The following is a 25,376-nucleotide window of genomic DNA, read 5'->3' on the forward strand; positions in this document are numbered from 1 at the left end:
AGAGGAAAGCAGGTTGGTTGTTGGTTGGCCTAGTGGGGCATCCTTCCTTGGAGAGAAGAAGCACTGAGAGCCCGGTAGTTTTGGGGAAGGAAGCAGGGTAAACCCCTGTCTGAAGACTCCCGGCTTCCCCCAGGTCCACTGGACAATTCACTATTGGTGTGGTTCCCAAACCCCATCCTCTTGCCCCCAACATCCTTCTGTTAGGAAGGGGATCTGTTTTCTGTTTCTGGCTGAGGAATAGGTGTCTTTTCTGAGATCACCTGGGACTGTCCAAATGTATTGGTCTTTTGCCGAAGCTCCTTTACCAGGAAAGGACTCTCAGCCCCGGAAGATCCTGTGCAGAAAGCTCCCCTTCTGTGAGATAAGAGGGCCAAGGAATTTACTGTGTTTCTTTCCTCTTACCCCTTCCTTCCTCTGCAGGCGAAGGCAGGAGACCACACCTGTGTTTGTAATCTCACACACATGCTGAGATCCACAAATGTGTCATTAGCCCACCAGGCTGGCACAGAACAGCTGCATCTGAAGGTGATTTAGCACAGGTAGGTCCCCACTTACGGATGGGCCGGGTTCCAAAGATTTGCTTGTAAGTTGGTTACCATGAAGTGGGAATGTTTTTCCTCTCAGAGAAAAAGTGTTAAATGGAGGGGAAGGTTTTCAGGGAACTCCTTGAAAATCTATTAACTCACACAGAACGAAAGTAGTAAATAAGGCTTCCGTCCCTAGCACCTAAATGCCACACACACCCCAGCAATTCAGTGGGAAAGGGCGTTCTGAGTTCCAACTCTGTGTATCAGGTTGATGCTTTTTCGTCATCCATGAAGCCGTTCTGACAGCAGCCATGTGGAAAGGGGACTTAATCTTAAGGGAGGGAAAGAAGGGGAATATTGGGCCGGGTGCATGTGGACACCACGAAAGCAGGGCATAAAAGGTGCAAAATAGGCACATTTTTCAAAGCATGCACATGTAGTTGACTCTACATACGTCTCACAGTAACCTTGCAAGGTAAGTGTTACGATGTCTGCTCTAGAGCAGTGGAGTGTGGGACCCAGAGATGTCAACGGAGTTCTTCAGGGTCACACAGCAGAGACAGTTGCAGCTTTCAAGAGTGCAACACGTCTCACATCTGCATCTGATGTTCTGGGTCAGTGCCTCTCCAGCTCATCTGTGCCAGAGAATACAGGCCCTGGGTTTTAATGAGTCTGGAAGTCCCTGAATGGTCCACCCTGGCAGGGAGCAAAGGCCTGCTCTTCTTGGGGAGAGGCCACGACCCTGAAAAGGGGTAGGAACAGGGCATCCCGTGCTGCTTTGTGAGGGGCCAGGCAGAGGTTGGGAGTTGGTGGCAGCCCGTGCAGATTGCAGAGATTTTAGGATAAATGGTGATTTTCTTCCTTGGTGATTTCCCAAGGCTACTGAGGCCTGACAATTCTGGCAGGGAAACCAAATTTAAATGAGTCCCTTTTCAAGTCTGCCTGAGGGGTAGGCATTAGTCAGAGAACTAACAACCTCGCCTCACTGTTTCCTGTGCTCTGCGCACTGTGTTAGGGGGTCACGAGGAAACACAGTCATTGTTCCAGAGGTACTTTGTACGTGGACCGGAGAAGGCAAACAAACAAACAGGTCTTGCACAAACTGACAAAGGAAATGCAGAGCGAGCCTGGGTAAATTCCTCTACACTGAGAACAGAACTACAGGGGGGACCTGTGGTCGTCAGAGGAGGGGCAGGTGCACTCACATAAGGCTCCTGGGCCGGTCACGAGGAGCCCCAAGGGATGTGAGAACTGGGAAGGTGTCTGCATATTTGGTCCACCACACGGATTTTCAGATGGGAAGTGGAGACTCAGATGGCTAATGACTGGCCTGAGGATCGAACGGTGAATAAGAGAGTCCAGATCAGAAGTCAGGTGCCCCCTCCAGGGTCTAGTTGCTTTTATAATTACATCTGAAGTGTGGGGGGAAGAACCAGCTGAAAAAGATGTCAGAGGAAGGGAGTAGGGGGAGAGGACTGCATGGACGGGCGTTCACACCGAGCAGAAGTGAGAAATTGGAGGGATAAGGTTATGGAGGTCATGTGATCGAAGACCTCGAAGGCCGAGAAGACTACCTTTGTGTTTTGTGTTTTGTAGGTTTTTTTTTTTTTTTTCATGATTGGCAGTAAGGTCTGGAGGATAGACTCCCTCTAACCATCTTCTAGGGCTTTCTTCTGCTGATATTATTTGTCAAAAGGATTATTCTGCGAAGGCTCCTCCTTAAATCAAAAGCTCAGAGTCTTTTGGCTTTTAGAGTTCACCTGGGATGGGAACCTGGGTCAGAAATTCTGCACTCCCTGCTCCACACTGGAAGGTAGGGCAGAAAGGCCCAGACCTCGAGGGCTCTGCACATGGCCAGAGATAAGGATTCGTTTTGTAACCCGGTCAGAGATAAGGACTTTTGCTGCCCAGAACCGGATCCCTGTTGGCCAGGTCTCAGCCTTCTCCATGTCATCTCGGGCAGGACCCCACCGGGCTCCTTGAAGGGGTGGCCTCGTGTGTGTGGATGCTTGGATGGGGCAGGAACGGGAGGGAGAGGGCAAGGAGCCTGCCGAGGAGGCCAACGGATGCAAGGCTCGCCGCTGATCCGCAGCTTGCTGCCGTTGGGCTGTGGATCCTGCAGAAACAGGACTCCAGCACCAGGGGAGACTGTAAGGGTCAGGAACTACAAATTGTCAACCACAGTGAAGTGAGATGAATCAATCTGCAGTGACCTAATAGACAGGAGGAAAGCCTGCTAACAGGAGGCTCAGAAAAGGCTCCCAGGATGTGCGGGGCCGCAGGAGGTCACGACCAGGCAGCTCTGGCCACTCGGACAGCGGGCTCGGGCAGCTCCGGTCACAGGCTTGTTGGGGTAGAGCCAGGCCAACGGCGGCCCACAGCATTCCCCCGCCCCCTCCCCGCCCCCGCAAAGGTTGGGTCTGAAGGTGGTCCCAGGGAGCAAGTCTTCCTTCTCTACTGTGGTCAAGGACCCTGCAGAGAAAAACATTGCTTTTATTCACATGGCTGTCATTCTTTTCTGGTTATAATACATCTTTTGTTTTTCTTTTCTTTTTTTTTTTTTTAAGATTTTATCTATTTATTTATGAGAGAGAGAGAGAGGCAGAGACATAGGCAGAGGGAGAAACAGGCTCCCTGTGGGACTCGATCCCAGGACCCCAGGATCACGCCCTGAACTGAAGGCAGATGCTCAACCACTGAGCCACCCAGGTGCCTATAATATCTGTTTCTTATTGGAAATATGGAGATATCTATAGAAGGATGTAGGTCAGCAGTCACGATACGCCACCAAAGATAGTTTCTGTTAATATCCCCCCCCCAGGTATACACAGCTTAAAATAAGATTGGAATTATATTATATTTATATTCTTAATGATCTTTGTCATGTAAGATTATATCATGAGCCAATTCCCATCCCACTAAATATTATTCCATAACATGTTCTAAAATACTTGATAGTGTTTAATTCTGCAGACGTATGTGTATTTAGGTGACCAACTATTGCTGGATACTTAGATTATTTGCAGATTTGCATCACTGTGAATACTACCACAGGGAACATCTTTGCATCATGGTAATGTTTGACCACACTCCTGATGATTTCCTTCGGGCACTTTCCTAGAAGTGGAGTCCGTGTTTCCAGGGCTCTTGTTGCACATTGGCTAACACCCCCCACCACCTGGAATGTGATGCCGACTTGCTCTTCCATTCATCAGGAGCTATGACAGTGCCCGTTTCACTGCCCATTTGCCAATAACTATGAGTTACGACATTCTTTTGGATGGAAGGTCATCTCTTCCAAGTCATGCTCCGCTTGCTGCCAGCGCGAGCTTTGAACACGGCAGCTAACTTCTTCATGTTTGCGGGCAGCGCTCACTCAACCCCCACGTGGGGAGAGTCAGAAAACTTAAGAAGCTGGAGGCTGAACCTGATCACCAGGTGCTGGGGAGGGAAAGGAGGGGTCCCACGGATGAGGTGAGACTTAATTCATCCTTCTCCAAAACTCAGAGTGCATTGAACTGCCATGCCAAACCCCTCCTCCCTGAGCTCTTGCCCAGGAATGCTCCCTGGCTGATGAGGAAATGAGAGAACAAAGCAAGCCTACACAAAGGCGGGCTTAGTGCTCTGGAAGGCCAGCGATGTGCAAAGCCCCTGACGCTAAGCAGAGATGAAAACGTTAATGGTAAGACATCCAAAGGAAATGTATTCCATATGTACAGCCCGGCTGGCGGCAGAGGAATACAAATGCACTTGGAGATTAGCAGAGGTGAGCGAGACCAGCAGTTGGACTTCCTTCCCAACACAGTTAGGTCCATTTTAGCTGAAGGTACTGGGGTGCTGAATTTGACCATCTCCTTGACTCTGGTAACAGGTAAACTCCTCAGATGGCAACTTATTTTCAATAATCACAAGAGCCACAATTTATTGGGTGGGCCCAGTAGAGTATGAGGTGTCTACTGTACACTCATGGTACTTGCTTTTATGCAACTCATTGGATCATCTGAACAGGCCTGAGAAGCAGCAACCATCCCTGTATCCCAGATGAGCAAATGGATGCACCATGGGATGAAGTAAGTGGCCTAATTCATCTGACTGGAAGAGCCTGGATCTTAAATCAGGCCTATCGGGTCCATGGCCTATGTTCTTTCCATGGTGACGCCTGAGTAGGGCCTGGTTTTCAGATTCCTGGAGGTGAGGAGATGGGGGTCAGAGGGGCCCTCACAGTTTGGGAGCCTGAGAGACGAGGCCTTGCAGCCATTCTGCAGATTGGCTGTGCTGGCTGACAGAAGACCATGGGCTTCCCATTCTGTCGGCCTCACATTGCTAGTGGTGACCTGCAAAGTAGGGTGGTTATCTTTAGGGTAGAAATGGCTAAAACAGGTTTTAGCATGTCCTTCCGGTGGCCGGTGAGCCAGGGCCTTCAAGACATTCCCAGACACTGCCTTGGTGATGGGTGGGTGGCTGGTATTATAACCTAAGTTTTCCTTCCAGAATCCCTGAAAGACAGGCCCTCAAAGAAATGGCCCCAGTGTCCATGGGAGGGCTATGATTTTCTGCTCATCAGACTCCAGACTGTCCTGGGAGAACTGCTTTTCCTGCATCTGGCACACCTTAAGACTTCTGGTTTGCCTTACACGTACATTCCATAGGTGGCAAGGAATGGAGTAGATGTGGAAGGAACGAGGAGCTCCTCTTAAGGAATCTCTGGGAGGCCTGGAAAATTGTCTAGTGCCTAGCCACCCCTAACTTCCTGTCTCATTAGGGCCTCCTCAAACTCCCCCAAATTGTCCCGCTGCAACATATGTTTTGCTGACCATGGAGAAATCTTAGTGCTGACTTGCTCTTTTGCTGGAAAAACACTGGACAGACAAGAATAGGATTTTTTTTTCTATTTAAAAAACAAAACAAGACAAAAACCAAAGCACAAAGCTTTTAAGTAAAGTGCTAGGGGATTGACTGTTCAGGGCAAAATGGGGAATGGCTATTATCTAAGTGAGAAACTCTGGGTTTGCTAGTCCAGCATGGAATCAGTCTCGGATTCAAGGTGACCCGTCTGTGCTTTTACTCAGTCTTTTTACTCAGATCCTGAGGCTACAAGGTGTGGTGTGCCTAGGGAATAATAATGTTAGCAGCATTTGCTGAGTCCTTCTATGTGTGAGCCACAGGGATTGAGTGCTACATATGTCACCCCATTTAGTTCTCTGGACATTGCCCTGAGGTATCATGCCCATTTTGGAGATGGGGACACTGAGGTTTACAGGGACATGATATTTCATCATGATCATGTTTATTCAAGGCCAGAGCCGGAATTCAAACCAGGCAATCCAAGACCAGAGTACATGCCCTCCACCACCTCCTTCCCTTCCAGGGATCAAGGGCTTCCACTCCAGGAAAGAATATATAATTTTCTTTTCCTTGGTCATCGAGTATTGCAAATAAATAGCCATGACAAGGCCTCTGGGAGGGTTTTTCAAATCAGCTCCATATGATTAAAAAGGATCAATAGGACCCAATCAAACAATCTATTTGTTTTCTTGACTGTCCCTGAGAGGGGACAGGTGGCCCAAGGTATGGCACTGATTTGTCTGCTATGTGTCCCTGCTGCCATCACTGTGTTTGAGCAGGGTTACTCCAATGAGTAGTGTCCACCCTCCTCCCTACCCCACAGTCTAACTGTGAGTAGATTTGAGAGGAAAATCACTGTTTGGCTGAAGTAGGAGGAATCATAAAAACACACTGGGCTTTAGAAATGTAAATATCTGCACAGTTCGATGGATGAGGACGATGGAGAGGTGCCAGAGGAAGCCTGGATGTGAGAATCTGGCAGACAGGGATGGATGTGAAGAAACACGGGAGTGAGAGAAAAGCAGAAGGCAAAAAGCCACATGCATGGGTGGAGAGGGAAACTTTGGGACGGCCATGGGACCGCGAAGCAGCAATTCAGAGGACAGGGAGAGGCGAGCCCAACTGGCCTCTGTAGGCTGGGGGGTAAGGGAGGCACGGCTCCTTGGGCAACACACGCATGGGATGCAGCCAACAGAAAAAAGAAGCTCTGCTTCCTGCATGCCCCAGGCTGCTTGGAGAGGTTTAGGGAAAACTTGTGGAGTCGTTTTTCCCAAGGTGGGGTTCCTGGACCAGCAGCAACAGCATTGCCCGGGAGCAGGTTAGAAATGCACGCTTCACGCCCTACACCAGACCCCCTGAATCAGACACTGCGGGCCCGTCCAACGGTGTGTATTTTAGCAAGCCTTCCAGGTGATCTGATGCACGTGGGAGTTTGAGAACCCCTGGCGCAGAGGGATGGGGAGAAGGAGGCACTGAGGTCAGGAGTACGTGGACGTCTCGCTCAAATGCAGGTGTCAGAGGGGAAGAGATAAAGAACAGTTTCGTTCTAGTGGAAAAGTGGACTGTGCCTGGGGATCACAGAGGTTCATCGGAGGAGAGTGGGAGAGGGGGAGGAGCTACCTGCAGTCGTTCCTGGAACCAGGCGGGATGTGGAGGGAGGCCGAGCAGCCAGCGGAAGGCTCGTGAGCCAAGCTAGTGACAACACAGCCTGTTAGAGGCCAATGACTGGTCTTAATGGTGCCAGAGCTCTAACTGTCAAGTTTCCAGAAACTTGTAGGAGAGTGGGGTGGCGGGGGGAGGTGCTAATGGATGGGGTACTGGGGGGAGTTAAGGCTCCAGTGGGCTTAAGGAGTGGTCTCCACTCTCATTTCCTTGTTGCCGTGGTAGAAACGCAACCAATGGCCAGCAGGCCCAGAGATCCTTTTGTCTGGATGTCACCCTTCTCCTATTTTCTCGGATCCTCCCCTAGACGAAGATTTGAAGAATCCAGGTCTGAACGACTGTAGCTCCTGTATACAGTGTGACCTGCCATTGAAAACAGGGCTCAGGCTTTGGGCAGGAGAAGCCTGCTCAGGGCGGGAAGGCTGCCCACGTGGCCTCAGCCTTTCCGGGCTCTGTGGCCACACAAAGGGTGGATGGGGGTCTCCTCCATCTTCATTGCTTTTCTTTTGTTTTTATTTTATTTCTTTGTCTACTCTTGATATGGGAAAGAGATGGATGGGCTGCGAGCTGGAGACATTTCTGTCTGAACTCTGACATTCTGGTTGTTTTATTTAAGGCCGATGCCTAGCCATGCTGCACTCTGGGACGAGGAGGGACTCCCCCACCATCCCAGAGCTCGGCGGTGGCAGGCCAGGCGGGGGCTTCTCATGTTCACCTGCACTTATTGCTACACAAACCTTCTAATGATCCAGGGAGACTTCTGCTTGGGTAAATAATCATTACTGTACTTACAGTTTTGATAATGTTCATTTTGGGCCTTCTTAATGTAGATTCAAATCTGCTCTGGAGATTGTATTTTAAGAAAAGGCATTTTTGCATGCCTCTCCATTTGGATTAACTGGCTGACCACCTGGAGGCCTCTTAAGGTGGAGACTTGGAGACTTGGAGACTCCTAGTGTTAACAGACAGCATGGGTGGTGGTGGTGGGGTGGCTTCTGTTCTTGTTAATAGATTAGGAGGAACCAGCTAATGAATTTGAGGAGAAAAAAAAAAAAACGACACCCAGTTGAAAGCAATATCCATTAGTGTAGCACACTCAACACAACCATGAATTATTGTGTTGATTGGAGGAGACAAGCCATAAATTTCTCCTATTAAAGTTCTTGACTCACAATATCAGGCAGAGACTAATGACTTAAAAATAATATGGGCAAATGTCATCAGAATACAGATGACCTGGCTGGTAGCCCCAGCAGGGAGCTCCCATCTGATGTCTTGGACAAAGCAGAGTTCATTTTGGAGATGGGGTAGGATGCATACCATCTCGTATGTCATGGGAATGTTTTATTCATTTTATTTATTTTTTAAAGATTTTATTTATTCATTCATGAGAGACACAGAGAGAAAGGCAGAGACACAGGCAGAAGGAGAAATAGGCTCCCTGTGGGGAACTCAAACCCAGGAACGTGGGATCATGACCTGAGCCGAAGGCAGATGCTCAACCCCTGAACCACTCAGTCATCCTGGGAATGTTTTATTTTTAAACAAAAAGAGGTACTCTGGAGACACCTGTATTTTCCTCCAAAAGACAGGTTGGAGATTAAGTGTAAAGCTCCAGGAAGGGAAACTCAGGGAGACCCTCGAGGTGGACTCTGGTCCCCGTCTGCTCTGAGCTGGGATCATCTGCACAAAAGGTTCCAAGCAGGCCAAACCCAGGGAGGAAGGTGGTGAACACATCTGGACACCTGCTGGGGTGGACTTTCCCCCTTTGCTTCTGCTGAGGGCAGGTCTCCTTTCTCTTTCTCTATCTTCATTCCATCTCCATCCACTTCGGAAGTCTTCGACTAGGCTCTGGAGTCCCTCTTTTTTGACTATATATTTTTTTTCTTCTCCGTACATAAGTTCATATATCAAATCCTCTCTCCTTGATCATCCAGGCAGCCATTTGAAGACCATCTGCTCAGCCTTCCTACATCAGCAGCTGGGAGGCGCTGCTTCCCCAGCCCCCCAGGCCACGCCTGTCCTAACACCAAACCCGCTTCCTCCCTCCTTGCCAGTCACCCTCCAGGTGAGCCACCAGAGTGCTCATCCCCAGGCAGGAACCAACTTAATGGCAGAGTCCTACTATTTGTTTCTTTGCATAAATTAATGTTAACTACGCAATAGCTTCCATGTATTCTTTTTGCCAGCATGGGCTTGATTTTTCTAGTAAGAATTCTCACCTCTGTGTTTCTTAACTCATTCTACTCTTGCTCTGTCCCACACCTGCCCCGACATCTGAGTCACCCACAAACTAGCGACACAGAGAAGGCCTTCAGCCAGTGTGTAACCGAGTGAGGCTATGGGGGCGTCCTCTGGGCTGTCTTCCGGAGAACCAGTGAACAGAGCTTCTAGGGATTTGGGGTCCGTCCCGGAGAACACCCAGCCCCAGATGAAGCCCATACTCTTCTTTGTAGGCAGCACTGCTGTCTGGGAAGACGTCTGGCTCTGGCACCGGGCCTGGCTCTCTGAATTGCAACCTTGCTGTCTTAACTACCCCTCCTGCCATGATACCCCAAAAGGGCAGCATGAAACTAGCATTCGGGGAGCATCATCAGATGTTATGCAACCGGCAGTGTTTTATATAAAAATCATGCCCAAGTTCACACTTACCCAAGCTTGCTACAGATGCCACAGTGCCCGGAGGAGGAGGCCAGGCATTAATCCCACACCACCTTTATGGAGGTGAGGCCCTGACTTGGACCCTGACACAGGACAATCTCCCCCTTTTTACTCTGTTCATTCTGTGCTCTGAGGCCTCTTGTAGGAGAATGGAGCACCTAAACACAGTTCTGGGAGGTTCCGTGAGATCATTTTTCTCCTTTTCTTCTCTCCCCACCCCCTCCCCACTTTTTTTTTTATTTTTTATTTTTTATGAACAAGGATGAAAGTAAATGTGAACTCGAAACAATAAGGCACGGGAAAAAAATCACAGAAATAACTTAATTAAGTTTTTAAAGATTTCCATGCTTGAATAAATTAGCCTTCTTGCAAATGTCACAACATTCAGAAAAAAAAATTGTAATCAATGGAGCACAATGCTTTCGTGCTCTTTATTTAAACGAAAGCTCCATTGGTGCGTTTCCTTTACCCCTGCTCCTCCCTGCAGCTGCGGCTCCCTGGCCTTCTCAGCTCCAGGCAAGGGCACCAGACTCGCAAGCACACAGGCAGGCAAGTCAGCAGATCCCGGCCTGCTGCTGGGCAGGAGGGGAGGACCATGGTGAGGGCAGAGGGTGGGAGGACTGAGCTTTTCCTTGGCCAGAGTGAGAGCTTGTGGTTTTGGCTCTCCTGTGAGAGGTAGCAAAATCTAATCCATCTTTGAGGGCTGAGGTGTCCTAGTCTTCGGCCAAAGTGGGGGGCTCGGGAGATCTTTCCTTCAGAGCCAGGATGGGAGTATGATGAGGTTCAGACCCAGCTCCACAGGATGGGGGTAGGGGTGGTTACAGGCTAGTCTCCTCCTCACCCTGCAGTGCGTGGTGCTCACCCCTCTCCCAGGCCCTTCCTCTTTGCCAGGGGAAGGAGATTACAGGAGGCAGGGCAACGGAAAAAGAGGGTGGAGGGGAAGGGGAGGGGCGGGGGGCCCTGCCTGCAGCCACACGGACAGATTTCCACCTCCAGGAGGGCAGACTGCTGGGGTTAATGAGTACGTGCAGCACTGCCTCAGATTTGAGTGGTGAGTGATGTCATGCTGGCTGCCCGGCCCTGCTATAATGCAGCTGTCAGGGCCCCATGGGGAAGACTTGGGGAGAAATACGAGAAGCAGAAAATGCAGCAAAAGGCCCAGTCAAGTGAAGGGAAATGGAATTACAGTAATGCTGAAAGCAGGCACACTGGAGAATTAAAACACTTTGTTTGGGAACCAGATTCTACTCAGCCCGGGTTATTAAATTATTTATTGTTTGCATCTCCAGTAATGGGAGAGAGTGATGGGGGAAACGATCAGCCAGGGCAGGAATTGTTTTAATTACCAGGCACATTCGGGGCCACCCTGGATCAAGCCTGGTGCCCCCGAGCACGGGCCTGAGTGAGGTGGAAACGGGATGTTTCAGTGCTTTAATTAGATTAATCGAGTCCATTTTCCATTAATAACCCTGAGATGGGTTGTACGATGATCCTTCAGACTTACCATGGCAGACACCAGCCCATTTCCCAAGGACTCCACGACTCCAGAATGCTCCACTGTGATGAAGAGGCGGCATGCACACTGATGGATACGGCGGGGACTCTCGTCTGCCAGCACCACTGGGTTTGGAGTGAGGGTGGTGACAGGCCTGCGGGAGGCGGGGAGGGGCCCGGGAAATGGAAGACCCTCTTCCTCCATTTGTTGGCCATGCTCTACCCTTTGGCAGTCTGGGAGTTTGGGAAGGTGGGGGAATGATAATCGGGCCATGCTGGTTTCTGATAGTTGTAACGCATCACATATTGTGATAAGCATGTGACACGTCACCTTCTGTTTGATCTTGGCAATTACCCTACTCAACGAGGTAACCGGGTGTCATGGTTTGTCCAGGGGTGTCCTGACTTATGCCTGTTGTCTCCGAGCAATTGTGAAGGGTGCCCCGTTTTCATGCTCCGAAGGGCCCTTCCTTATTTGGACCACAAATGGTTCTCCCCATTTTGTAGATGAGGTGCTAAGGCTTCAGAGCTTTGCCCAAGTCCTCCCAGCTGGTAAAGTGGCACACAGGGTTTTGTACTGGCTCTGGCCGGATTGCAGAGCTCTTACCTGGTGTGCTCTTCAGCTTCAGGGCTGGTGGAGAAGAGGAGAGGCAGGGAAATGAGGTGGCAGGGGAGATTGCTGTGTTACTGAATTTTCTCGGATAGCTAGCACCATCTAATCTGTCTTTAGGGGCCTAGCGTCTCTGAGTGGGAAGTCAGGGACACCGAGCTTGAGGAAGAAGTTCAAAGATGCCTGATTCACTCAGGGCAGTTGAAGCAAAGGAGCTGCCCTTCTAATTGTGAGCCCCAGGGTGGGCTTGTTCTTAATGCCAATGCCTGGAAACTGTGGTCGAGACTAAGTGTAGTGCTTTGCCACGAGGTGACCCATGCACACCTGGTTTTTCTTCAAGTCCAGTTGTCTGGGCAAAGAGCCAGGAATCTGAGCCTCTGGGTCTAGTCCTTGAACTCTGATCTGAAGCCATGAGGAACAACAATGAGAAAATCACCTTCCCATTGACTCAGTACCCTGCCTGTCACATAGAGTCCCGTCCAGCGTGCTGGGGAATAAGCTCCGTTAACCTGGCCACTGTTTGTCAAGAGGCTGTGGAAGTTGGCACCTGAGAGATGCAAATTGTTATTACCCTGCAAACAGTTGATATAAAGGGCTGGTCTGGAATGTTTTGCTTCCTTAATTAGAGCTGGTCTCTCTTTCCCTGCAAATCTGGGGACTCTCCTGTTATTAATGACCTTTTTGGATCCAAGCCCAGGACTTAGAGATACTGTCTTTGGATCCAGGTAATGAGGCTGCTACTGATCCCGAACAAATGGGTGAAGTTATTTAATAATTACTCTGTACTGTCCATGGGTGACCTTTCATTTGTGGAGATGAGAGGCATCTGTTTATCATCACCCCCACGTGGAAGATTCTGAGATTTTGGGATTGGTTCTGCTGGACAGGATCCATTTTGCTCTCTGCCTTTCTAGAAATGTTTGCCGTGTGAAAAGGTACCACATGCTGCAGTTCGCAAGGGGCAGCAGTTGAGGTGATGGGCTTGGGAGCCTTTTCAGACAGGGTGGAAATACAAATTCTTCTTCGATTGGGGTGAATGATCGTCTCCCAGGGCCAAGAGACCTTTGCATTGGTGAGGTAGGCAATGGTTTCTGGAGGTTAAACCTTTTAAGAGCAGAAGTTGGAGAGGAAATGAGATGCAGATCTCCATGCAAACTTAAGGGCAGACCAGGTCTTTTCTCCTTTATGCACTTAGAGTGCAAAAGTTCTCATGCCCAATTCCAATATGTGTGGTTGTGGGGGCGGGGAGCAGGAGGTGGGGTCCTCCCCACCATCAAGCAGTTGACTCAATTCTGACCTATCTACCTGGAGAGAGTATCAGATCTTATAGGCCAGGGGCTCAGTCCCATAAGACTGCCTTCCCCTACTGCCCTCTTCAGATGCCAATTCCAATTCCAGGCTTGTCACCTATACTTCTGACAAGACCCGCCACATATTGGACGTTCCAACGACCCCCTCCTTGGGTTTGATTAATTTGCTAGAGTAACTCACAGAGCTTGGAGGAACATTTTACTTACTAGATCACTGGTTTACTATAAAACAGTATAATTCAGGAACAGCTAGATGGAAGAGACGCCAAGGACAAGGCTTGGAGAAAAGGCATGGAGCTTCTAGGCTTTCTCTGAGTGCCCCCCTCTCCCCAGACCTCCATGTGCTCACCAATCTGGAAGCTCTCTGAGCCCATCCTTTTGAGTTTTGAATGGAGTCTTCATTTCATAGGCTTGACTGATGAAATCAGTGGCCACTGGCAATTGGATCTCAACTCTAGCCCTTGTCCCCTCCCTGGAGAGCTTGGGGGCATGCGTCAGGGGGAAGTGAAAGTGGAAGTTCTAAGCCTGTATTCTTGTGGTTGGTTCCCCTTCCTTAGGTGAATCTGGGGCTGTGAAAAGTCTCCTCATTAACATAACCAAAACCCCAAGGGTTTTAGGAGCTCTGTGCTAGAAAGGCCATTTCTTATGATAGATCACAACATCACACTGTTCCATGAGGGTGACGTCCCCTGTTCTGGGAAGAGATGTGGTTCGGTAGTCCAGCTCTTCAGCCTGGAGAACCGAACATCATCATGAAGTACATCCTGTGGAGAGTGGAACAGAAGGGCTCAGAGACCTTCCAGGGAAGAGTTCCCCTCTTACTGGGTCTTGAGGGGCCTCTGGAGGACTTGGTGGGGACCGTCATAGAGAAATGATGAGGACTAAAGGCTGGGGAAGGAAGGTAGATCAGTTTGATAAGCACAGAAAGACCCTGTCAAGTGTGGCAGTGTCCTAAAGAACTTGGTTGTGTCCTAGCTCTTCACCTCATTTCTATATTCTTTTAAAAATATCCTTGCTGAATAGCTTCCCCCTCCCCCAGCCCTTGCTTATGCTTCTCCACAGGGAACTCAGTAACACAGTCTCCTAAGGTCTCCACTTCATTTTCAATCATGTTTATATATATATATTTTTAATTATGATAAAAATATGTTCTATAACTTTTGCCCATTGACTGTGCTCAGTTTTGGGCATTGATTTTTTTTTTAAATTCAAAGATATTTATTTATTTGAGAGAGTGAGCAAGTGAAAGAGAGAGAGAGAGAGAGAGAGCATCAGCCGGGGAAGGGGGAGAGGAAGAAGCACACTCCGTGCTGAGCAAGGAGCCCAACATGGAGCTCGATCCCAGGGCCCCAGGGTTATGACCTGAGCCGAAGCCAGATGCTCAACTGACTGAGCCACCCAGGTGTCCCTTAGGCATTGATTTGTTTTCTTCCCTAGGAAGGACTGTCCTACAGGTTTTGGGACAGCCATGCCCACCCAGTGCCTTCTGGCTCAACAACCAGTTTCCTGATATGCTCTTCCAGAGCCCGGGTTCGAGTCCCCTCACCACCCTAGCCCCCCACTTTGATCAAGGCTTGTTTTATTTATCTCTGAATCAGAGAACTGCACGGCACAGTCAAGTCTGGTTGGACCACAAGATGGAGCAGGTCTATCTCCTTTCTTCCCGAAAATATTGTTTTATTAAGGCAACCTAAGAGAGGGAACTTCTTAAAGGGGGTGAGGAGGGCGCTTGGTAGAAGACCTCACAGTCCCTCCCGAAGAGTGGGCAGAAGAGCCCCCAGAGAAAAGTCTCACAAGGCTGGTTCGAGTTCGTGGCCAGGGCGCCAGGGGACAGGAGCACCTGCCTCTGGGGTCCCAGACACACCAGGTTCAGCCACTGGCAGGGAAGACAGTGCACTGGCATCTCAGAGATAGGCTCCAGAGCGCCGGGAATACTTCCCCAGGTCCATGTAAGGGAGATGTGGGACAAAGGTTGGTGGGTACATGTGGGTGCAAAGGTCAGTGGGGCGGTGAAGGTCAAGTAGATCATTGCCTTGGGGACAGGCCCGCGGGATCCTGCCAGCATCAGGGCAGTCCTTGCTGTTTGAGGGGCAGAGTCTTGGTTCCCATATCAGGGGATGCTGGGCCCGCCGGCTCTTTCGCTTGAGTCAAGAGATAATCAGAAAGAAGAATCTCGTCAATTAGAAAGTATGGACTGACAGACTGACGTCACATGGAGGAAGCAAGCTGTGCAGGTGGCTGGGGCCCTTCTTCCTCTTGGATGATCGGGGAAACCAGGGCTGAGGTGGGGCCGGAGGGGTGGGTGGGAGAGCAGCTCTGGGGAGAGGACTCGGGGAGTCATTCTGAACCTTCTCATCAGACCTGGGAGCTGAGAGCTGGGGGGAGAGGACACCGTACTTTCGGACGGAGCCAGCTTCCCCGGATGGGCCTGGACTCCTGCCTCCCGAACACGCACCACACGGACCAACATTTGTTCAGCTTCTGGCTTCCTTGACTTCCTCTGAAGGCAAGCCACACTTGTCTGAGGCACCATCCTTAGTCCACGATGCCTCAGACAGAGGAGGCGTGCACAAAAATGCAAGAGGAAAAAAAAATCATAAAATCATAAAATGGTTTCGGCTCAAGAGAACTTTAGAAATCACCCACGGTTTACTAAAGAGAGAGGACTTTCTTGTTTCATCCCCACTCACCGGATGTCCTCTCTTCCTTCCTTTCTTTCTGTATCTCGGCTCAACAAAGCAATTCCCTGGCACCCTTAACATCCTTTCCCCGTCTCCGTCCGCTGGCCTCACTTGGAAAACCCCAACGACCCGCCAGCTCTGCACCTTTTCAGAAGCAGCTTCGTGCTGCTGGAGAAAACCTGCTTCCCCTTGAAGGAGATGGATGGAACTCCAGGGGAGACACCCCTGACCCCATCCCACATCCATCTCTGGCAATGTGGTTTTTGTGATCTGTAGGCCCTGCCAGGGGCTGCTCTATTTCTGCTGCCCATTTTAGAGGGTTATTTTCTTGAGGACCTCCATGTGGGTGACTTTTGTGCCTCCCACTCTCTGGACTTAGGCTGGGAAGCATCTTAGGGACTGGCTTGATCTGGTACCTTTCAATGTTTTTATCTTTAAGTGGAAAAACTGCTTTTTCCATAGATTCACTATTTGGAAAAGAGGAAGTGGAGCTTCTCTTGCTGAGAAGGTGCTGGGGGGTGGGGTTCCACTGCTGGGGCTTCTGAGGCTGCTCCTGTGCCTGACGGCTTCCACAGAGTCCTTTTGAAATTGCTGACTCAGACTAAGAAGCCTGCTGGTGGAGGTGAGGGCACTGAGGTGAGATGACTTGTCTGAGGTCACACCACAGACCCTTGACCCAGAACGTTTGCTCTGGGGCTCTTTCCCCCAGAGCGTGGCACCTTTTACTCTTTTTTGGCCTCCCTTGCCTGCCTCTGGCTCATGGCAACCTGGGCTATGACCACCATTGTCTCCTGCTGGGCCCCGGGGGGCCCATTCCTCTGGCAGACAGATGAGGGGGGCCCCCCTGGTACCAAACTCCTGTACACACAGACGCAAGACCAGTCCTCCCACCTCTGTCCTTTCTAGGGATTGAAGCCCAAAGCCTCTTACAAAACTGTCTTCTGAGGGCCCCTTGGCTGTCCTGTTTGTAAAACCATTCACAGCCAGCCTTGCCTTTCATTTCCTTAATCTTAAATTGCATCAAAAAGGGAGAGATTAGAGGTAAAACCTCAATAAAAGACTGAACAAAGCCTTCCCCCACATCGGATTCTCACACCTAGCTTTGCCTCGGCCCCCCTCCCTCTTGTCTGACAGACTGAGTGTATGAACCTCTATTTTTTTTTTAAACTTAGATTAAAACACTATTTAGAAAAGGCCCCGCAAGTTTGAAGTCACCTCTGGTTCATACATTAAACATCAAATGTACATTAACTGTGAATTATGGTCATGAAAAGTAAATCCTTTAATACCGTCTTCTATGTTCCACTGCAAAGGCTTAGCATTACTGGCCTCTTTGCAGCTCCGTCAATGGGTGGACTTCTTATTTTGTAGTTCTCGCCACCATGGAGGCTTCCTTCTCCTTTGCACCTGTAAACACACAGCCATGTGAAAAGGTGCAGGGAAGTTGAAGCTCAGAAGCCAAGTTACCTGGGTGGCATGGGAGCCATTTATCCCCAGGGGCTCTGGCTCGTGTGTGGGGCCCCACACTAGCTCTCTTATGACCATTCTGGGCTCAGCTCAATTCTGTTTGCAACACCAAGTTCTGGGGAGCCATCATTGTTAGGAAGGTGTCGGGCTCCTGGGTGGCTCAGTGGTGGAGCCGTTGGCTCCAGTAATGATCCCAGAGTCCTGGGATGGAGTCCTGCATCAGGCTCCCCACAGGGACCTGCTTCTCTCTCAGCCTATGTCTCTGCCTCTCTCTCTCTGTGTCTCTCATGAATAAATAAGTAAAATCCTAAAAAAAGGGGAAGGTGTCTAACTGGTATCTTGATGAAGTTATTGCCCAGAAATCCCGGCAATGGAGACACAGAGTTGCCTTTCCTGAAGAAAAGGCAAGTTTGGAAGCTAGGTATGGGGAAAGCACACCTGGGATTGATAAGTGACCATCGTCCCTGGGTCTTGGGTGGCAGCCGTGCTGTTGTACTGTGGAGTCATCTGATATTCTCCATGGAACCAGGACAAGCCAACCTGACACAGAGCAGGTGGGCGTATATCCAAAATACTCTTATAAGGAGTACCTTTTCCCTTTCAAACTGTAGGAGCTCTCCCCCGGTGGAGCAAAGAGACAAACTAGCTGCAGAGGCTTTTGCTACAATCTGATCTAAAGCCCAGGAGGCCACAAACCTGCCCGAGTTGTGGACAGGCCTTAGCAGGCTTCAAGACAAAATTAGGAGAGTCAGAATGAATTACTTCTTCTCCAACCTGGGTTAAGAGACAAGATTGGGTAGAGATCATGATGCAGAATGGTTTAAAAAGGCACTGAATTGCATTTCAGTGTTTATGCACCTCCAAAGTTTGCACTAAATTGCACAAGTTATTTAAATACATTCTTTAATATTTATGCTTTGTTGTTTTAATAAAGACTTCTATTTTTAAATAAAAATGCATAATTAAGTGGAACAGAATATTTTCTTCTTTGATGTACTTAATCACGCCTCTGGGAAGCTTAAGCTGTTCCAATTATAAAGTCCAGACACTACTGTCTACAGGGTAGCAGCCTGCACGCAGTAGGTCCTCAATAAATATTTAATGATCAGCTATTATATGTCTGACACTGTGCTAAGGTCTGGAGATACAAAGGAGTGAGGGGAAAAAAGACATGGCTCCTACTACAATGGTGCTCATAATATATTGAGAGAGTCAGACATTATTTATACAAATGAGTGCATGCTTACAAGAAAACAGGAGAAATAGGGAGGCTGTCAGATGAAAGCTTATGCCCCCCCAAACCAAGCTTACATTCCAACACGGTGCACAGGTGGAGAGCTCTGGGGGGCTTCCCCAAGGTTGTGATGGGATAAGAGGGGATCGTTGGGTAAAGAGAGAGGGCAAGGGAATCTGAAGCAGAGCCAGTGGGAGGAGCAAGCCTAGTGGTAGGAGGCAGCATGGTGTATTGTGGGGGAATTCAAAGAAGGTGAGGATGAGTGGCCTGGCTATGGCACAGGCTGGGCTGTGGATGAAGGTGCACAGCTAAGCCAACAAAGTGTGAGTCAGGAGTGGAAATCCAGCCCTGCTCCATCTGCCATGCTAGAACCCAAATGAGAAGTTGCATCAGCCCAGGGGTAAGGGCACCTTTCCCAATTGGGCTGCCCAGGAAGGGCATCTTTATCTCACTCCCCCAAGGTGCCCTAAATGCTAACATGGCCATGGAGGCTGGCCCACAGCAAGGGAAGGGAGAGGTGAGACCAGGTAAGGCTGGGAAGGCAGCCAGGGCCAGGTGAAGCAGGCCTTGAAGTCCCTATTCAGAATGTGGGCCTTTATCCTAAGATCAATGAGAAGCTAATGGACGGTTTTAAGTGTGTATGTGTGTGATGAACAGATTTGCATTTTGAAAAGATCACTCTGGTCGAAGTGTGGAAAACTGATTAGAGGGGCACCAGAGTGGAAGGGGGGTATGATTTTGGGCAGAGGATCACGAATTTGGTCTTGGACTACTGAATTTGATGTGTCTTAGAGGCATCATAGTGGAGACACTCAGTGAGCAGTAAGCTCAAACACATTGTATGTACAATCCTTAGGTGGTAGTTGTTGTGACCTCCACTGGTCAGCCACAGGGCATATCATAACTTAGGCCATGGGTCACCAGGGAAAGAGAAGGAACCTAACTACAGGCAGGGTGGGAACTAGTGGAGTCTGGGAACCAGTGGCAAGTCTGGCTTTCAAGTGATGATGTCCCATGGTCCATACCAGTGTCCCAGAGGACAAGGATGAGCTGATCGATGGAGCACAGCACAGGGAGACTCCAGGCAGGGTAACTACCATAGTAAGATTAGTGGCAACACACTGCTTCTACCGGTGGCACTCTGTACATTGCAGCTCTGAGCTGGGCAAAGGACTAGAAGAGAAGTAGAGTGCAGATTTAGAACTGGCCAGAAGCCAGCCACGCTCACCAGGAAGACAGTGTGAGCCCTGGTAGAAAAGATTTGTCTCTGGACTTTGAAAAGCCTCAGGGGGTTTAGCTCTGGGCCTATGGGGTGCCCAGCTTGAGGAAATGAGACCCATTAATTACAAGCCCTCAACTGCAGGTACGTTAGTAAACGCCTGGGCCTAGTCAAAACAGGCTGGGGGATAGGGCAGGTTGGAGTCCATAAGTCGGCTGGAGATAGGGTGGGCTGGAGGTGGCAGGAGCTCATCGTGATAAAATCAGGAGCTTCGTGAATAGAGACCTATGAGCTGTGATAGACACTGTTTCCTCTCTCTTGCTGGCCACTTGCTAGATGCTCTAGTAGCTCTATCAGTTCTGTGTGGAAGGGCAAAGGTGTTAGTGCATGTGTGCGTGCATGCACACACTTTCCGCTCCTTGCCAGGCTGCAGTAAAGTTTGGAGGGATCAAGAAAATGTTATGATCACCTAGTTCAGAAAAGACAAGGCAAAGAAACAGAATCTTAAGCAGTCATTCAATCCAGCTCCTTATCAGCTGGCAGGACTTAAACTCTACTTATGACTATTAATAATAATGCCACGCACTCCTCTAAACATTTTATATGAATCAACTAATTTAATGACCACGATAACCTCATCTTACCCCTGGGAGGTCAGTTATTACCAACCACACTTGAGAGATAAGGGAACCAATGGACAGCTGGGAGGTTAAGCCACTTGTCCAACGTCACAGAACAGTAAGTGTTCGAACCAAGAGTCAAATCCAGACTGTCTACTCCAGGCCTTCATGCCTAATGTCTGTATCATACTGAACACGGTGAGAAAATCTTAAAGTTCTCAAGTGCTGTCTTATAGAAGTGTTTAAAACCCCCTAAATTCTGGATTCTAGGATTCAGTGGGATCAACTCTGCCCTCCTTTCTTCCTAGGCAAACTTGCAGGCCTCGTGAAGGGTAACCAAAGGTGGAGGGGTTGTGGGGATGATTATTCTGATGTCTAAGAAGAGAGCCTTGGAAGGGCAAGCCCCACCTGAGGGAGATGGCATGGCAGCAGGCGAGCCTGGTCATGACCCGGGCTCCCCGGGTCACATCTCACAGTAGGGTCTTGGGTACGGGGCAGCTTCTACTTCTGAATCCCCACCATCAGCCTCCCCAGCACCCAGGAATCAGATATATCTTCACTCATTACTCAAGAGGTAAAAGAAGGTGTGTGTTGCAGCTAACTCTTTAAATAACATCCTTGGGCCTGTAGCACTGCCTCTATTCTTTGCAGAAATCTTGCTCCGTGGTGGATCACAGAGTATTCACACTTACTGTGAGCTGTTTGGAGTGAACGTACAAACTGCTTGGTATGGTGTAAGCTATGAGTCAGTTTACAGGTGCCTAGCTTCGTCATGACATAGGACTTTATCTGGCTTAACATCCAGGTCTGCTTGCTCAGCTCCAACTGGGTTCATTCCAGGCATGCTAGGTAGTCATTTTTTCTACCTTGTTTCCAGAAAGAAACAAAGTTCCTTCTAGTCAGGTTTTTCTCGAGGCCAATCCACTGGGCAGCCATACTCCTGGTATGGCTCAGCGGATGGATCCTGGATCTTGCATCCCCCACCTTGCATTTCCCAAATGCTTATCTTTCCTCTAGCAATTTAACCATGAGCAGCAGCATCTCCCAGTCTGACCTTCAGGTGAAGGTCAAATGACTTTGCTTTGACCTAGAGCAAACAGGCATGCAATGAGGACAAGCGTAAGACTTGGGAGAGAGGTCAATCCCTATGAGGCCACACTGAGGGGCCGACTCAACTGGACCATGAGGGCTTTTGCTCATTCTTTCTTTTCTTTCTTTCTTTTTCTCTCTTTTTTTTTTATTTTATTTGCTCCCTGTTGAGAGAGTTGGGATGAAGGGCGCAGATAAAGCACCTGGCTAGATCCAATCCTTATTTTTTTAAGGAAATATCATTGCCCATGAAAACTCATGTTGCACAAGCAAGGCAAAATCTGTCTGGCTATTGAGAAACCCTTTTTGGAGTTAAGAGCAAGAGGTCCAAAATGGAAAACAAGACCTATCATCACCCACCGAAAATCTTAAGTTGGAAATCTTGGGCTGTATTGGCAACACGGATGGTCACTTTTCCTCCAAACTTCCATTTCCATGAGCTCTTATGTCTTCTCTCTCTTGGATGAATAGGCTCAATCAAAGATTGAGAGTGATGAACTGGAATCAGGTACAGTTTGGGATGTGGCGTAGGAGTCTGGTGCTGTAGACTTCATGTCTACTCTCCATATGAAAGTCAAGGGAAATCCCATGGGGGTAGCCTAAAGTAGGCTCCTTAGATGAACAAAACACAAAATAGCCCAGGGTAGGGGAATAAAGAGCTCCAAGAAGATACTGGAAACCTTCCTCTGAGTTTCTCCCTTCTCTCCTGCCACACCCCAAACCCAGAAGTCCCTGTGAGCTCAAGACAGAAATAAAGAGAATCCCTTCTTCCTCTTTTTCTTATTCGCCCCAGAAAGACTTTGCATTAAAAAAAAACCAACAACCCAAAAAATGAAACAAAACAAAAAACACAAAAAAAGCTCTTCTAAAATTGAGAGAAACTAAAATGGAAATGAAGAAAATCCAAAAATGTATATGCATATGTAAGCTTAAAATACAGGTATTTGTGCACTAAATCATACCCATTATGGGGCGGGGAAGCCCAGCTTCACTCCAGCTTCACTCCATCCTCTTTTTTTTTTTTTTCAATATTTGCCTATTTATTTGAGAGAAACAAAGAGTGGGTATGTGAGTGTGGGGGGAGAGGAAGAGGGAGAGGGAGACAACCCTCAAGCAGACACCCCGCCCACCAGCTCATAGCCAGATGGGGGTGCTTGATCCCTTGACCCTGAGATCATGACCTGAGCCAAAATCAAGAGTCGGACGCTCAATCTACTGAGTCACCCAGGTGCCCCTCCTTCCCCTGTTTTAGGAATATGCCCAGAGTCCCTTTTTTTGTTGTTGTTGTTTCCAGACCATTTCCCTTCCCGTTCTGGGATGAAGTTCTTGTCAGGTAAATGTCTAGAAGGCTCTTAAAGCTGTAAGTGAAAAGGTACGCTGCTGCCCCCTCCCCAAGGAATAGAGGATGCTTTACCTTTCCCGAGGACCCTACCTTACTTGCATGAAATGGGTGTAAATGGTCTGGACACACCATCTGATCTCCACAGGGTAGGGCCAAAAACCTCTTTTCCTAGGGACCCTCCACAAATTCTGGCAAGTGTCCAAGGCACTGTAGAACAAAACAAGAGAAGGTCCAAGCTCATGCTGCTAGTTCAGTTTGTTTCAGCATCTCTTTTTCTGCAGGCATCAGGTACATTACAGACAGGGAAATTGGGTTTCAGAAATAGCACCTGTCTGAGAGCGGCAGGCACCACTCCCCACCCCCGTCCACACCAAATGGTCTTAATTAACTTTGGACACTTCCGCACCTCACACTTTATTTCTGAATGTTATTGAAAGTTGTCAGAACTTGTCTCACTTTTTTCTTTTATTATTAATGTGTAAATACAATGCCTCGGGAGTGTTACTAAAACACAGAATCTAATCCCAGGAGATTAATTTATGAACGCAGCATAGGGTGCAGCTGCATCCTAGTGGCTGCAAATTGATGTTGGTAAGAGCCACAAGCACTGGCCTCTCCAAACCCACAGAGATCCAGGAGGCCAAGGGGGTGGGGTGGGGTGGAGGCAAGCAGGGATGGGGAGGAGAGCTGATTTCTGCTGCTCCAGGACACAAGACCTCGGATTTCTCCGGTGGAGAGGAGAAGAGGAAGGCCATCTTTCTTTCCTGATGGGGCAGTGTCCCTTGCAAGTCTGTCCAGTCATTAGCCAAGTCCATGGGCATCTATTGAGTGTTTATCCTACACAAATCTAAGCTCAGCTCCATGGGAATCAAAACAAGAAAAGAGAGATACTGTTGTGATGATTTTACCTTCCTTGGGAGAGTCAAGCGTAGGCACTTGAAACTATTAGAGAGCAAAACCAGACCCTTAGCAAGCATGGCATTGTGTCCAGCAGATGTCCAATGCATAGGTTCAGTGGGGAGGAGAGTCGGTGTGGGCTGGAGTGATGAGGAAAGTCCTCTGGGGGGCAGGGGTGCTGAGGTGGGGTACCTGACCTCAAGTGAAACCTAGTGAGGTTGATGATGGGGTGCCCAGGGTCCTTTCTTAAGGTCACAGGAGATTTGGCTAATGATGGTCCCGGCGCTATCTTTATTTCCTCAGAGGAGCTGAAGCCAGGCAGCCTGGAGAGAGGATGGGAAGAGTGCGCTTAGTTAGAAGCTGTGCTCTACATAAGCTTGAGAAAACACCGGTCCGTCCCTATCCTGAGGAGCAGCTAGGCACCCTGGCCCAGGGTCACCGACTCCCATCTACCTCCTGGGAGCGCTGAGCACCGAGGAGGCAAGCCTTTGGCATTTGAGAAGCGGTTCTCTTTGGGGAAGGCAGAAGAGGTGGCTGCCCATAGGCAAGGGGACGAGCTGGGGGTAGGGATTACCCGCGGCTTTGGGGGTCCACCTGAGCAAGCTGGGAGCCTGGAATGGGGCAGGTGAGGGGCAGCAGCCAGGCCTTCCATTCTGGGGTTCCGATGATCTGCTGTCTCTTTGGGGGACCAGGAGCAAGTGGGGACACCTGTGCAGAAGGCTGGGGTTCAGCTCCCGCCCACTCCCGGGGTATGCGGGGAGTCCCCAGCCTTCTCTCTCCCCATCCCTTTCCCCAGCTCCCCTCCCGTCTGTGCGCCAGGCTGCTGCCCGGCTGCCAGCCTCCCGGCCGGCCGGTGCTCTCCTCCCCCGGTGGCAGGTGTGTGTGCGCGCCCGTGTGTGTGTGCGCGCGTGTGTGTGCGCGCGCTTGCTCGCAGGGGGCCCCTCCCGGCCGAAGGCGGGCTGAGCAGGGAGTGTTCCCAGCCCTCGGGCTCCACCGCAGGCGCCAGCGCAGAAGGCGGGGGGCAGCCCATGGGCGGGGCCTGGGGGGGCCGACCGCGATGCGGGGACCCGCGGCGGCCCCCCGGATGGGAAGCGCTCTCCTCTCTCGCGTTCCTTCTCCCCCTTTTCTTCAGCGCGTCTCTCCCTCCCTGGGGCCGCCACCAAGCCGGCAGCCCCCGCCGCACCCCGCCAGCCTGGAGTCCCCACCCCCTGGCCTGGCAGGCGCTCGCTCGCAGGGGCCCTGGGGTGGGGAAAGGCTGGCGGGGCCCAGGGCAGGGGGCACCGGGACGCCTGGCCTTGGAGACCCGCACGTTCTAGAAATTCAGAGCCCAGGGAAACCGGGGCCCACCCAGCCCTGCTCTTCAGCGAGTCGTGCATTTCGGTCTGAGTTTCCTCCCCGCGGAGCCGGCCCTGAGTGGGTGTGATCTCCAAGAGGCGCACACGGCTCCGAGTCCGCGCTCCCCGTGTTCCAGAGCTGGGGGACGGGGACCCAGCCCCTCTCTGCCGCCCTCTCCTCTCACCAATCACCTGCGGGGCACCCACTCCCCGACACCCCACCAGGCATAGGCCTGGAGCCCCAGCCACGGCCTGGCCAAAGGGCAGATGGCTGTGGGGTCCGCAGGCTGGTGGGAGTAGCGCCAGGTGGGGACCAGGAGGCACGATGCCGGGGCGCAGTGGGAGCTGAGAAAACACGCAAAGGCAGGATGCACACAGACCAAG

At 50.1% G+C, this 25,376-nt stretch overlaps 1 long non-coding RNA gene across 1 annotated transcript in view; it reads left to right on the top strand.

The window, feature by feature from the left end:
• Positions 1-25,376, top strand: part of LOC144311305 (uncharacterized) — a 150,044-nt gene that overhangs the window by 65,757 nt on the left and 58,911 nt on the right. The window contains exon 4 of the long non-coding RNA XR_013376869.1: positions 421-539. This is a non-coding gene — a long non-coding RNA (uncharacterized LOC144311305). The remainder of the gene's footprint in view (positions 1-420; positions 540-25,376) is intronic.

Source organism: Canis aureus, chromosome 3 (genome assembly GCF_053574225.1).
Source record: "Canis aureus isolate CA01 chromosome 3, VMU_Caureus_v.1.0, whole genome shotgun sequence".
Classification (NCBI taxonomy): domain Eukaryota; kingdom Metazoa; phylum Chordata; class Mammalia; order Carnivora; family Canidae; genus Canis; species Canis aureus.